General features: G+C 38.9%; 1 protein-coding gene across 1 annotated transcript in view; it reads right to left on the reverse strand.

The window, feature by feature from the left end:
* The window catches only part of TMEM123 (transmembrane protein 123), a 78,755-nt gene that overhangs the window by 12,125 nt on the left and 54,171 nt on the right, over window positions 1-12,459 (reverse strand). The window lies entirely within an intron of this gene.

A 12,459-nucleotide genomic window follows, 5' to 3' on the forward strand; every position in this document is an offset into this window, starting at 1 on the left:
TGTTGTGTTGAAATAACTTTCTTTACTCTTATAACCTTGAGCCCCAAACCAAGTGCCATTTTTGTCCTTTAACCTAAATATTTCAAAGTTAAGGGTGACGATTTGTTTTCTTTGGGGTATCAGATACACACTTAAACCAGAGGTGAAAATTCACATTCATTTTTTAAAAAATCTCAGTTATTTAAAAATGGGATAGTAGTAGCTTTTCATTTCCTATTATAGTTGTCAAAAATACAGAGCTATTTAAGATCATGGATCATAAATTTCTGGTGCCACAGTCATTTTGAGGGTTCTATGATTCTAAGTACAGTCTGCAGCTAGTACTAGTCTTGTGTGTGTCTCTTGGAATATTTTTAAACACTGAGAACCTTGAGAACCTCTTTCCCATAGAGCAGTGGTCCCCAACCTTTTTGACACCAGGGACCGGTTTCATGGAAGACAACTTTTCCACGGATGGGGGTGGGGATGGTTTTGGGATGATTCAAGCACATTTCATTTATTGTGCACTTTATTTCTATTATTACGTTATAATATATAATGAAATAATTATACAACTCACCATAACGCAGAATCTGTGGGAGCCTTGAGCTTGTTTTCACTTGCCACTCACTGATAGGGCTTTTAAAAATTTTATTTATTATTTATTTATTTATTTATTTATTTATTTATTGGCTGCATTGGGTCTTCATTGCCGTGCGTGGGCTTTCTCTAGCTGCGGCAAGCGGGGGCTACTTTTCGTTGTGGTACGTGGGCTTCTCATTGTGGTAGCTTCTCTTTGTTGCGGAGCACGGGCTCTAGGTGCGCGGGCTTCAGTAGTTGTGGTGCATGGGCTTAGTTGCTCCACGGCATGTGGGAACTTCCCGGACCAGGGATCAAACTCATGTCCCCTGCATTGGCAGGCAGATTCTTAACCACTGCGCCACCAGGGAAGTCTGCTGATAGGGTTTTGATATGAGTCTGCAAGCAAATGATTTATTATGATCTCTGTGCAGTCAAACCTCTCTGCTAATGATAATTTGTATCTGCAGCCACTCTCCAGTGCTAGCAACACCGCCTCAGCTCCATCTCAGATCATCAGGCATTAGATTCCCATAAGGAGCGCACAACCTAGATCTCTTGCATGCGCAGTTCACAGCAGGGTTCAAGCTCCTATGAGAATCTAATGCCGCCGCTGACCCGACAGGAGGCGGAGCTCAGGTGGTAATGCTAGCAATGGGGAGCGGTTGTAAATACAGATGAAGCTTTGGTCACTCGCGCGCTGCTCACCTCCTGCTGTGCGGCCCAGTTCCTAACAGGCCACGGACTGGTACTGGTCTGTGGCCTGGGGGTTGGGGACCCCTTCTATAGAGAATCTAAGTATCAGTGTAATCCCAGAAGTACTCATTATTTAGAAAGCAAAGGGGCTTTTCCTCATTGTACAAAGTCAGTAGATTCATTATGAAAATTCTCCTTGAATTCAAATTACCTGAGGACCAAAAATCCACAGAATTGAAAAATATAGTTAGAAAAAAAATCTTAAAAAGTTATCTTTAAAAAAAATCAAGAAAAATCTAGATTTAAAACAATCTAAGAGAAAATTGGGCTTTAAAAAAATGTATCATCATAAAGAGCTGTCCATTTTCTGAAAATCAAATACACTTTCCTAAACCTCTAAATTCAAAAATTAAAATTCCAAAAAAGAGAAAAAACCTCTCTCTCTCTCTCTATATATATATATGAACACAGAAAAATAACAACTGGGGTGTTTTAAATAAGTTATAGTATATCTGTAATAAATTCTGTTTCCACATTTTGTTACACTATCATCACTCTACCTAAATCTTTTAATATAAACTCTGGCAGGAGCTAAAAGAGGCATTTTCAGTCAAGGCAATTGTCTGTCTTAAGGACAGTGAGAACTAAAAATTGAGACACAGTCCAGGCTTGTTTAAGGAAATTCATTCTGAAGGGCGATCCCGTGCATTCCCAGAGCTGTACGGAAAGCAGCTGAGCAAGAGGGGGTCAGAAAAGAAGCATGGCTTTTCAAGGCAGTCAGAACCCAACTCAGCCAAGGCTGAGCTGGCCGGGGCTGTGTAGACAATATCCAGGCTTTGTTATGGTATTGCCATAGGTCTTGCCCATTCTATTCCATTACCACAGACCCAGCCCACAATTCGTAACCCTGGCTAATTAAAAAAAATAAATAAATAAGGCAAGAATCACATTCACAAGGGCATCAGGCAAGCTGACATTATTTTTCCTCTGTTCCTGCTCCAAACCTTCCCAGCCTCTCATCCTGGCAATCTTCACTCTCCACAGAATAGAATTCACTCTATCTGCTATTCTTCCCCAACACATTCCAGTCAGCCTGGCTTCTCACTCCTCCCAGCACTTAGTATTGGGCTGGCCAAAAAGTTCATTCAGGTTTCCCCCTAAGATGTCACAGAAAAACTGGAACGAACTTTTTGGCCAACCCAATACCTTCTCAGTGCCAAGAACAATGCTAGGAAGCTCTGCAGACACAAGAAAGATGCAATCCTTCCCAGGTATCTCCTTTATTCTTAACTTTATTTGATTATTTATCTCCTTATTTTGCCTTTTTCTGGACTCTTAATTGTGTTATCTTACCTTTTTAATGGAATTAGTTGGTTATTAATTGCAAGAACTACATCTTGTATTTTCATTTTACTCTACAGAAGTGCCAGGCACAGTTTTGGAAGAACTCAATCACTTCTAGCATGTGCTCCACACTATGCAAGGAGGGAAGGCCAAAAGCTATCTCTTCACCATGATGACAAGGGCACGGTCTCCTCTGCTGCCTAATCTTCTGCTACTCTTTTCTGCCCCAGCAGATTTACTCAGCTTTCCCTATGCAGTTTACTTCTTTATTTCTGTTGCTTTGTTATATTACTTCCTCTGCCTGGGATGCTTCCCACCCATTCTTTACCTGGCGAAATCCTACTACTGTTCCTGGCGCAGCCCAGAAATTACATTGAAGTTATATTAAATGTACAAAACAGGCCACGTAAAAGACAAAGATTATCAACTGGATAGAAAAACTATGAACTGTTCATAAGCAATATATCTTAAAATTAAGATTCCAAAAAGCTGAAAAGTATTGAAAGTGAAGGTATGGGAAAGAAACATACTATACAATTACTAATCAGCAAAAAGGGGATGAGTGGTTCTGGTTCACGATGGTGACATGGGAAGATCCTAAACTCACCTCTTCTCATAGACACACTGAATCTACAGCCAATTACACAACAATTTCCTCTGGGAAAAACAACACCCCAAAACTGGCTGAGTAACTCCTACACATCGGGCAAATGAGAAAAAACCAACATTGAGGCAGGTAGGAGAGGCTGACACAATCTCGCCATAAACTCTGCAACCCGCTCCTGCCCCCAACCTGGTGCAGTGACACACAATCAGAAGGGAACTCAAAACCCGTGGCTTCTCCCTGAGGAGTGAAAGGTTTGAACCCCACATCAGGCACCCGACTTTTAAGACTTGCACCTGAGAGGTGAGCCCTCTAAACACCTAGCTTTGAAAACCAATGGTGCCATGTCCATGAGACCCCCCAAGGCCATAGCCAACTGAGAAATGGCTCTTAAAGGGCACTCATCTTCAGACTCACCCACCCCAAGGACCAGCTCAGAGGCATTTAATTGAGAGGCACCCAGACTTTACGTGAAAGAGGCTCATTTGCTAATCTTGAAGTTTGGTATGAGCAGAAGGAATCTAATCTAACACATGTCTAAGGGCCTACTGGAGTACCCTCTAGGGACAGAGGCTGGCGGGCACCATCTTTGTGCTCTCCCTCACTCCAGCTCACCAGTATCTCCCAGAAAGGAGCCTATGCCCACCTCTGGTGCCCCAATTTTTGTGGCTGCTGCCAGGGGATACCTTTAGAATGACTGGTTCTGGTGGCCAGCAGAGTATATGCTCCCAAGTTCCATAGGCCTGTAACCAACAGAGAAAGAACTCTCAACCAGCTACCACCCCCCAGGGCTCAGCAAGAGGCAACAGACTCAGGAGCTCAGCCTTTCTGTGAAAGAGGCCTATTATCTTATCATCTAGGCCTGAGGGGCAGGCTTCTAATTAAACACACATCTAAGGGCTGACCACAATCCTTTCCAGAGACCTGGCGGGGGGGGTGGGGGGTGGGGTGGGGGGGTGGGGGGGGTGGGGGGGTGCTATCTTCATGTTCTCCCTCTGCCACACTCCAGAGCACCAGTGTATCCTGGAGTGGACTTGTACATGTGTCTGGTGCCCTGTTTTCTGTGGCTGCGCCCCCATGCCCCCCACTGCCAGGGGATTCACTTGATTGCCTGGCTCTGGAGGCCAGGGGGGCTTGTGTTCCTAGGTCCCACGGGACTGTAACAAATGCAAAGGTACTTCTTAGCTGGCTGCCATCCCCAGAGAACTGTGCAGATCTTTCTGAGAGAGAGGCCTATTTGCTTGTCCAGGAGCTTTGGCCTGAGGGGCAGGCTTTGGGTTTGGCACACTTTTAGAGGCCTGCAAAGGTGCTCTCAGGGAATGGAGGCCAGGGGACACCATCTTTGCACTCTCCCTTTGCCTCATTCCAGGTCTCTGGGATCTTCAGAAAAGGAGACTGTACATTTTTCTGAGGCACCAATTTTGTGATGCTGCCCAGGGGACACCTCCAGATCACCTGGCTCTAGCTGCCAGTGGGACTTATGTTTGTGGTCCCAGAGAACTGTATATATTTGCATACTTTGAAAGCTGTTATCTGAGGGTTTAGCTTCCAATCAGGCTTGGTCTAGGTGCTGACTGAGATCCTCTCCTACACTGACAGGTCTTGGCATACCCTCAGCTACTAGCATCCATTAAAAACAAAATAGACTACTTAACAATCAAAAAAGTTTGAGAGACAACCAAGAGCTAGGGCAGGATTGAACAATAAGGTTCACCTCCTACATGGACTCACTCCTTCAAGTCTGGGCAAGGTGGCTGTTTTATCTAATGCATAAAAACCAACGCAGAGAATCAAGGAAAATGAAGAAACAGAGAAAGAACAAGATAAAACATCAGAAAAAGACTTTAATGAAACAAAAATAAGTAATTTACCTGATAAAGAGTTCAAAATAACTGTCATAAAGATTCTCACCGTATTTGGGAGAAGAATGAATGAATACAGTCAGAATTCAATAAAGGGAAAATATAAGAAAGTATCAAAAGAAGTCACAGAGCTGAAGAATACAATAACTGAAAAATAACCTAAAGGGGCTCAACAGTAGACTAGATAAAGCAGGAGAAAGGATCAGTGAACTCAAGGACAGGACAGTGGAACTCTCCCAATCAAAGCAGCAAAAAGGAAACAGAGTGGAAAAAAAACTGAAGATACTTTGAGGGACTTATAGGACAACATCAAGAAGACCAACATTCACATTAGAAGGGTCCCAGGAAAATAAGAGAGAAAGGGGCAGAAAATTTATTGAAAGAAAATAATGGCTGAAAACTTCCCCAACCTGGGGAGGGACTGATATCCAGATCCAGGAAACCCAGAGAGTTCCAAATAAGATGAACCCAGAAAGGCCCATACCAAGACACATTATAATTAATGTGTCAAAAGATAAAGACAAGGAGAAAATCTTAAAAGCAGCAAGAAAAAAACCCAACCTATTCCATATAAGGGAATCCTCATAAAACTAACAGATTTTTCAGCAGAAACTTTGCAGGCCAGAAGGGAGTGGCACAATATATTCAAAGTGCTTAGAGGAAAAACTGTCAACCAAGAATACTCAATCTGGCAAAGTTAGCATTCAGAATTGAAGGAGAGATAAAGAGTTTTTCCAGAAAAGCAAAAGCTAAAGGAGTTCACCACTAAACTGGCCTTATAAGAAATGTTAAAGGCACTTCTTTAAGCTGAAACAGGAAGGTGCTAATCAGTAACAGAGAACATATTAAAGAATAAGTATCACTAGTAAAGGTAAAATTCAGAATAATCTAACGTAAAGGTGGTAAATTAATCACTTATAGAGCTAGTATGGAGATTAAAACACAAAACTAATAAAAATAACTATAATTATAATAATTAGTTGAAGAATACACAAGAGAAAAAGATGTAAATGTGACATCAAAAACAAAACGTGGGGGTGGGGAGAGCAAAACTGTAGAGCTTTAGAACCTATTTAAATTTAAGTTGTTACCAGCTTAACACAGACTGTTATAAATAAGTTCTTATATGTAAGCTTCATGGTAACCACAAAGAAAAACACCTATAGTAGATACATAAAACATAAAGGAATCTAAGCATACCACTAAAGTATGTCATCAAACCACAAAAGAAGAGAACAAGAGAAGAAGAAAGGAATACAGGACCTGCAAAACAGCCAGAAAACAATTAACAAAATGGAAGTAAGTCCATACCTATCAACAATTACTTTAAATGTCAATGGGCTAAATTTTCCCATTGAAAGATACAGACTGGATTTAAAAAACCCACCCATCTATATGTTGCCTACAGGAGACTCACTTCAGATACAAGGACACAGAGACCGAAAGAGAGGGGATAGAGAAATATATTCCCTGCAAACGGAAACAAAGAAAGCTGGGGTAGCTATACTTACATCAGACAAAATAAACTTTAAAACAAAGATATTAATAAGAGACAAAGAAGGGCATCACATAAAGGTGTCGAACAAATAAGAGAATATTTGTAAATATTTATGCACCCAACATAGGAGCACCTAAATATATAAAGCAAATATTAACAGACCTACAGGGAGGAAAAGACAGCAATACAATAACAATGAGGGACTTTAATACCCCACTTACATCAATGGATAGATCAACCAGACAGAAAATCAATAAGGAAACATTGGCCTTAAATGACATGTTAGAACAGAGAGACTTAACAGATATATACAGAACATTTCAACCAAGAAGCAACAGAATGCACAATCTTCTCAAGTGCACATGGAATATTCTCCAGGATAGATCATATATTAGGCCAGAAAACAAGTCTTAACAAAGTTAAGAAGACTAAAATAATATCAAGCATCTTTTCCAGCCACAATGGTAGGAAACTAGAATTCAATTACAAGAAGAAAACTGGAAAATGCACAAATATGTGAAAGTTAAACAACATGTTACTGAACAACCAATGGGTCAAAGAAGAAATCAAAGAGGAAACAAAAAATACCTTAAGACTAATGAAAATGTAAATACAGCATACCAAAACTTATGAGATGCAGCAAAAGTAATTCTAACAGGGAAGTGCACAGCTATAAATGTCGACGCCAGGAAACAAGAAAAATCTTACATAAACAATCTAACCTTACACTAAAGAAACTAGAAAAAAAACAAACGAAACTCAAAGTTAGTAGAAGAATTAAAATAACAAAGATCAGAGTAGAAAAATGAAATAGAGACTAAAACGACAATTGAAAAGATCAATGAAATCAAGAGCCACCTCGTTGAGAAGATAAACAAAAAATGGACAAACTTTCAGCTAAAGTCAGAATTGAAAGAGGTGACATCACAATAGATACCACAGAAATACAAAGAATTTTCAGAGACTACTATGAACAATTATATGCAAACAAATTGGACAACCTAGGGGAAACAGATAAATTCTTAGAAACATAAAACCTTCCAAGACTGAATCATGAAGAAACAGAAAATCTGAACAGACCAATAAGGAGGTTGAATCAGTAATCAAAACCTCCTACAGATAGCCTCATCCATCAGAGGGCAGACAGCAGAAGCAAGAAGAACTACAATCCTGCAGCCTGTGGAACAAAAACCACATTCACAGAAAGACAGACAAGATGAAAAAGCAGAGTGTTATGTACCAGATGAAGAAACAAGATAAAACCCCAGAAAAACAACTAAATGAAGTGGAGATAGGCAACCTTCCAGAAAAAGAATTCAGAATAATGATAGAGAAGATGATCCAGGACCTCGGAAAAAGAAGGGAGGCAAAGATGAAGAAGATGCAAGAAATGTTTAACCAATACTGAGAAGAATAAAGAACAAACAAACAGAGATAAACAGTACAATAACTGAAATGAAAACTACACTAGAAGGAATCAATAGCAGAATAACTGAGGCAGAAGAACGGATAAGTGACCTGGAAGAAAGAATGGTGGAATTCACTGCTGCGGAACAGAATAAACAAAAAAGAATGAAAAGAAATGAAGACAGCCTAAGGGACCTCTGGGACAACAGTAAACGCAAGAACATTCGCATTATAGGGGTCTCAGAAGGAGAAGAGAGAGAGAAAGGACCAGAGAAAATATTTGAAGAGATTATAGTCGAAAACTTCCCTAACATGGGAAAGGAAATAGCCACCCAAGTCAAGGAAGTGCAGCAAGTCCCATAAAAGATAAATCCAAGGAGAAACACACCGAGACACATAGTAATCAAATTGGCAAAAATTAAAGACAAAGAAAAATTATTGAAAGCAGCAAGGGAAAAATGACAACATACAAGGGAACTCCCATAAGGTTAACAGCTGATTTATCAGCAGAAACGCTACAAGCCAGAAGGGATTGGCATGATATACTTAAAGTGATGAAAGGGAAGAAACTACAACCAAGATTACTCTACCCAGCAAGGATCTCATTCAGATTCGAAGGAGAAATCAAAAGCTTTACAAACAAGCAAAAGCAAAAAGAATTCAGCACCACCAAACCAGCTCTATAACAAATGCTAAAGGTACTTCTCTAAGTGGGAAACGCAAGAGAAGAAAAGAACCTACAAAAACAAACCCAAAAAAATTAAGAATACGGTCATAGGAACATACATATCGATAATTACCTTAAACGTGAATGGATTAAATGCTCCAACCAAAAGACACAGGCTTGCTGAATGGATGCAAAAATAAGACCCATATATATGCTGTCTACAAGAGACCCACTTCAGACCTAGGGACACATACAGACTGAAAGTGAGGGGATGGAAAAAGATATTCCATGTAAATGGAAATCAAAAGAGAGCTGGAGTAGCAATACTCATATCAGATAAAATAGACTTTAAAATAAAGAAGGTTACAAGAGACAAGGAAGGACACTACATAATGATCAAGGGATCAATCCAAGAAGAAGATGTAACAATTATAAATATATATGCACCCAACATAGGAGCACATCAATACATAAGGCAAATGCTAACAGCTATAAAAGAGGAAATCAACAGTAACACAATAATAGTGGGGGACTCTAACACCTCACTTACACCAATGGACAGATCATCCAAAATGAAAATAAATAAGGAAACACAAGCTTTAAATGATACAACAGACCAGATAGATTTAATTGATATTTATAGGACATTCCATCCAAAAACAGCAGATTACACTTTCTTCTCAAGTGCTCATGGAACATTCTCCAGGAGAGATCACATCTTGGGTCACAAATCAAGCCTCAGTAAATTTAAGAAAATTGAAATCATATCAAGCATCTTTTCTCACCACAATGCTGTGAGATTAGAAATGAATTACAGGGAAAAAAACATAGAAAACACAAACATATGGAGGGTAAACAATACGTTACTAAATAACCAAGAGATCACTGAAGAAATCAAAGAAGAAATCAAAAACTACCTAGAGACAAACGACAATGAAAACACAATGATCCAAAACAGATGGGATGCAGGAAAAGCAGTTCTAAGAGAGAAGTTTATAGCTGTACAAGCCTACCTCAAGAAACAAGAAAAATCTCAAATAAACAATCTAACCTTAAAGGAACCAGAGAAAGAAGAACAAACAAAACCCAAAGTTAGCAGAAGGAAAGAAATCATAAAGATCAGAGCAGAAATAAATGAAATAGAAACAAAGAAAACAATAGCAAAGATCAGTAAAACTAAAAGTTGGTTCTTTGAGAAGATAAACAAAATTGATAACCCATTAGCCAGACTCATCAAGAAAAAGAGGGAGAGGACTCAAATCAATAAAATCAGAAATGAAAAAGAAGAGGTTACAACAGACACCACAGAAATACAAAGCATCCTAAGAGACTACTACAAGCAACTTTATGCCAATAAAATGGACAACCTGGAAGAAATGGACAAATTTTTAGAAAGGTATAACCTTCCAAGACTGAACCAGGAAGAAACAGAAAATATGAACAGACCAATCACAAGTAATGAAATTGAAACTGTGATTAAAAATCTTCCAACAAACAAAAGTCCAGGACCAGATGGCTTCACAGGTGAATTCTATCAAACATTTAGAGAAGAGCTAACACCTATCCTTCTCAAACTCTTCCAAAAAATTGCAGAGGAAGGAACACTCCCAAACTCATTCTATGAGGCCACCATCACCCTGATACCAAAACCAGACAAAGACACTACAAAAAAAGAAAATTACAGACCAATATCACTGATGAATATAGATGCAAAAATCCTCAACAAAATACTAGCAAACAGAATCCAACAACACATTAAAAGGATCATACACCACGATCAAGTGGGATTTATCCCAGGGATGCAAGGATTCTTCAATATACGCAAATCAATCAATGTGATACACCATATTAACAAATAGAAGAATAAAAACCATACGATCATCTAATAGATGCAGAAAAAGCTTTTGACAAAATTCAACACCCATTTATGATAAAAACTCTCCAGAAGGTGGGCATAGAGGGAACCTACCTCAACATAATAAAGGACATATATGACAAACCCACAGCAAACATCATTCTCAATCGTGAAAAACTGAAAGCATTTCCTCTAAGATCAGGAACGAGACAAGGATGTCCACTCTCACCACTATTATTCAACACAGTTTTGGAAGTCCTAGCCACAGCAATCAGAGAAGAAAAAGAAATAAAAGGAACACAAATTGGAAAAGAAGAAGTAAAACTGTCACTGTTTGCAGATGACATGATACTATACATAGAGAATCCTGAAAATGCCACCAGAAAACTACTAGAGCTAATCCATGAATTTGGTAAAGCTGCAGGATATAAAATTAATGCCAAGAAATCTCTTGCATTCCCATACACTAATGATGAAAAATCTGAAAGAGAAATTATGGAAACACTCCCATTTACCATTGCAACAAAAAGAATAAAATACCTAGGAATAAACCTACTTAGGGAGACAAAAGATCTGTATGCAGAAAACTATAAGACACTGATGAAAGAAATTAAAGATGATACCAACATATGGAGAGATATACCATGTTCTTGGATTGGAAAAATCAACATTGTGAAAATGAGTATACTACCCAAAGCAATCTACAGGTTCAATGCAATCCCTATCAAATTACCAATGGCATTTTTTACGGAGCTAGAACAAATCATCTTAAAATTTGTATGGAGACACAAAAGACCCCGAATAACCAAAGCAGTCTTGAGGGAAAAAAATGGAGCTGGAGGAATCAGACTCCCTGACTTCAGACTATACTACAAAGCTACAGTAATCAAGACAATATGGTACTGGCACAAAAACAGGAACATAGTCAATGGAACAAGATAGAAAGCCCAGAGATTAACCCACGCACCTATGGTCAACTAATCTATGACAAAGGAGGCAAAGATATACAATGGAGAAGACAGTCTCTTCAATAAGTGGTGCTGGGAAAACTAGACAGCTACATGTAAAAGAATGAAATTAGAATACTCCCTAACACCATACACAAAAATAAACTCAAAATGGATTAGAGACCTAAGTATAAGACTGGACACTATAAAACTCTTAGAGGAAAACATAGGAAGAATACTCTTTGACATAAATCACAGCAAGATCTTTTTTGATCCACCTCCAAGAGTAATGGAAATAAAAACAAAAATAAACAAGTGGGACCTAATGAAACTTCAAAGCTTTTGCACAGCAAAGGAAACCATAAACAAGACGAAAGGACAACACTTAGAATGGGAGAAAATATTTGCAAATGAATCAACGGACAAAGTATTAATCTCCAAAATATATAAACAGCTCATGCAGCTCAATATTAAAGAAACAAACACCTCAATCCAAAAATGGGCAGAAGACCTAAATAGACATTTCTCCAAAGAAGACATACAGACGGCCACGAAGCACATGAAAAGATGCTCAACATCACTAATTATTAGAGAAATGCAAATCAAAACTACAATGAGGTATCACCTCACTCCTGTTAGAATGGGCATCATCAGAAAATCTACAAACAACAAATGCTGGAGAGGGTGTGGAGAAAAGGGAACCCTCTTGCACTGTTGGTGGGAATGTAAATTGATACAGCCACTATGGAGAAGAATATGGAGGTTCCTTAAAAAACTAAAAATAGAATTACCATATGACCCAGCAATCCCACTACTGGGCATATACCCAGAGAAAACCGTAATTCAAAAAGACACATGCACCCGAATGTTCACTGCAGCACTATTTACAATAGCCAGGTCATGGAAGCAACCTAAATGCCCATCAAAAGACGAATGGATAAAGAAGTTGTGGTACATATATACAATGGAATATTACTCAGCCATAAAAAGGAACGAAATTGAGTCATTTGTTGAGACGTGG

This window comes from Balaenoptera borealis, assembly GCF_965194805.1.
Source record: "Balaenoptera borealis genome assembly, chromosome: 11".
NCBI classification, from domain to species: domain Eukaryota; kingdom Metazoa; phylum Chordata; class Mammalia; order Artiodactyla; family Balaenopteridae; genus Balaenoptera; species Balaenoptera borealis.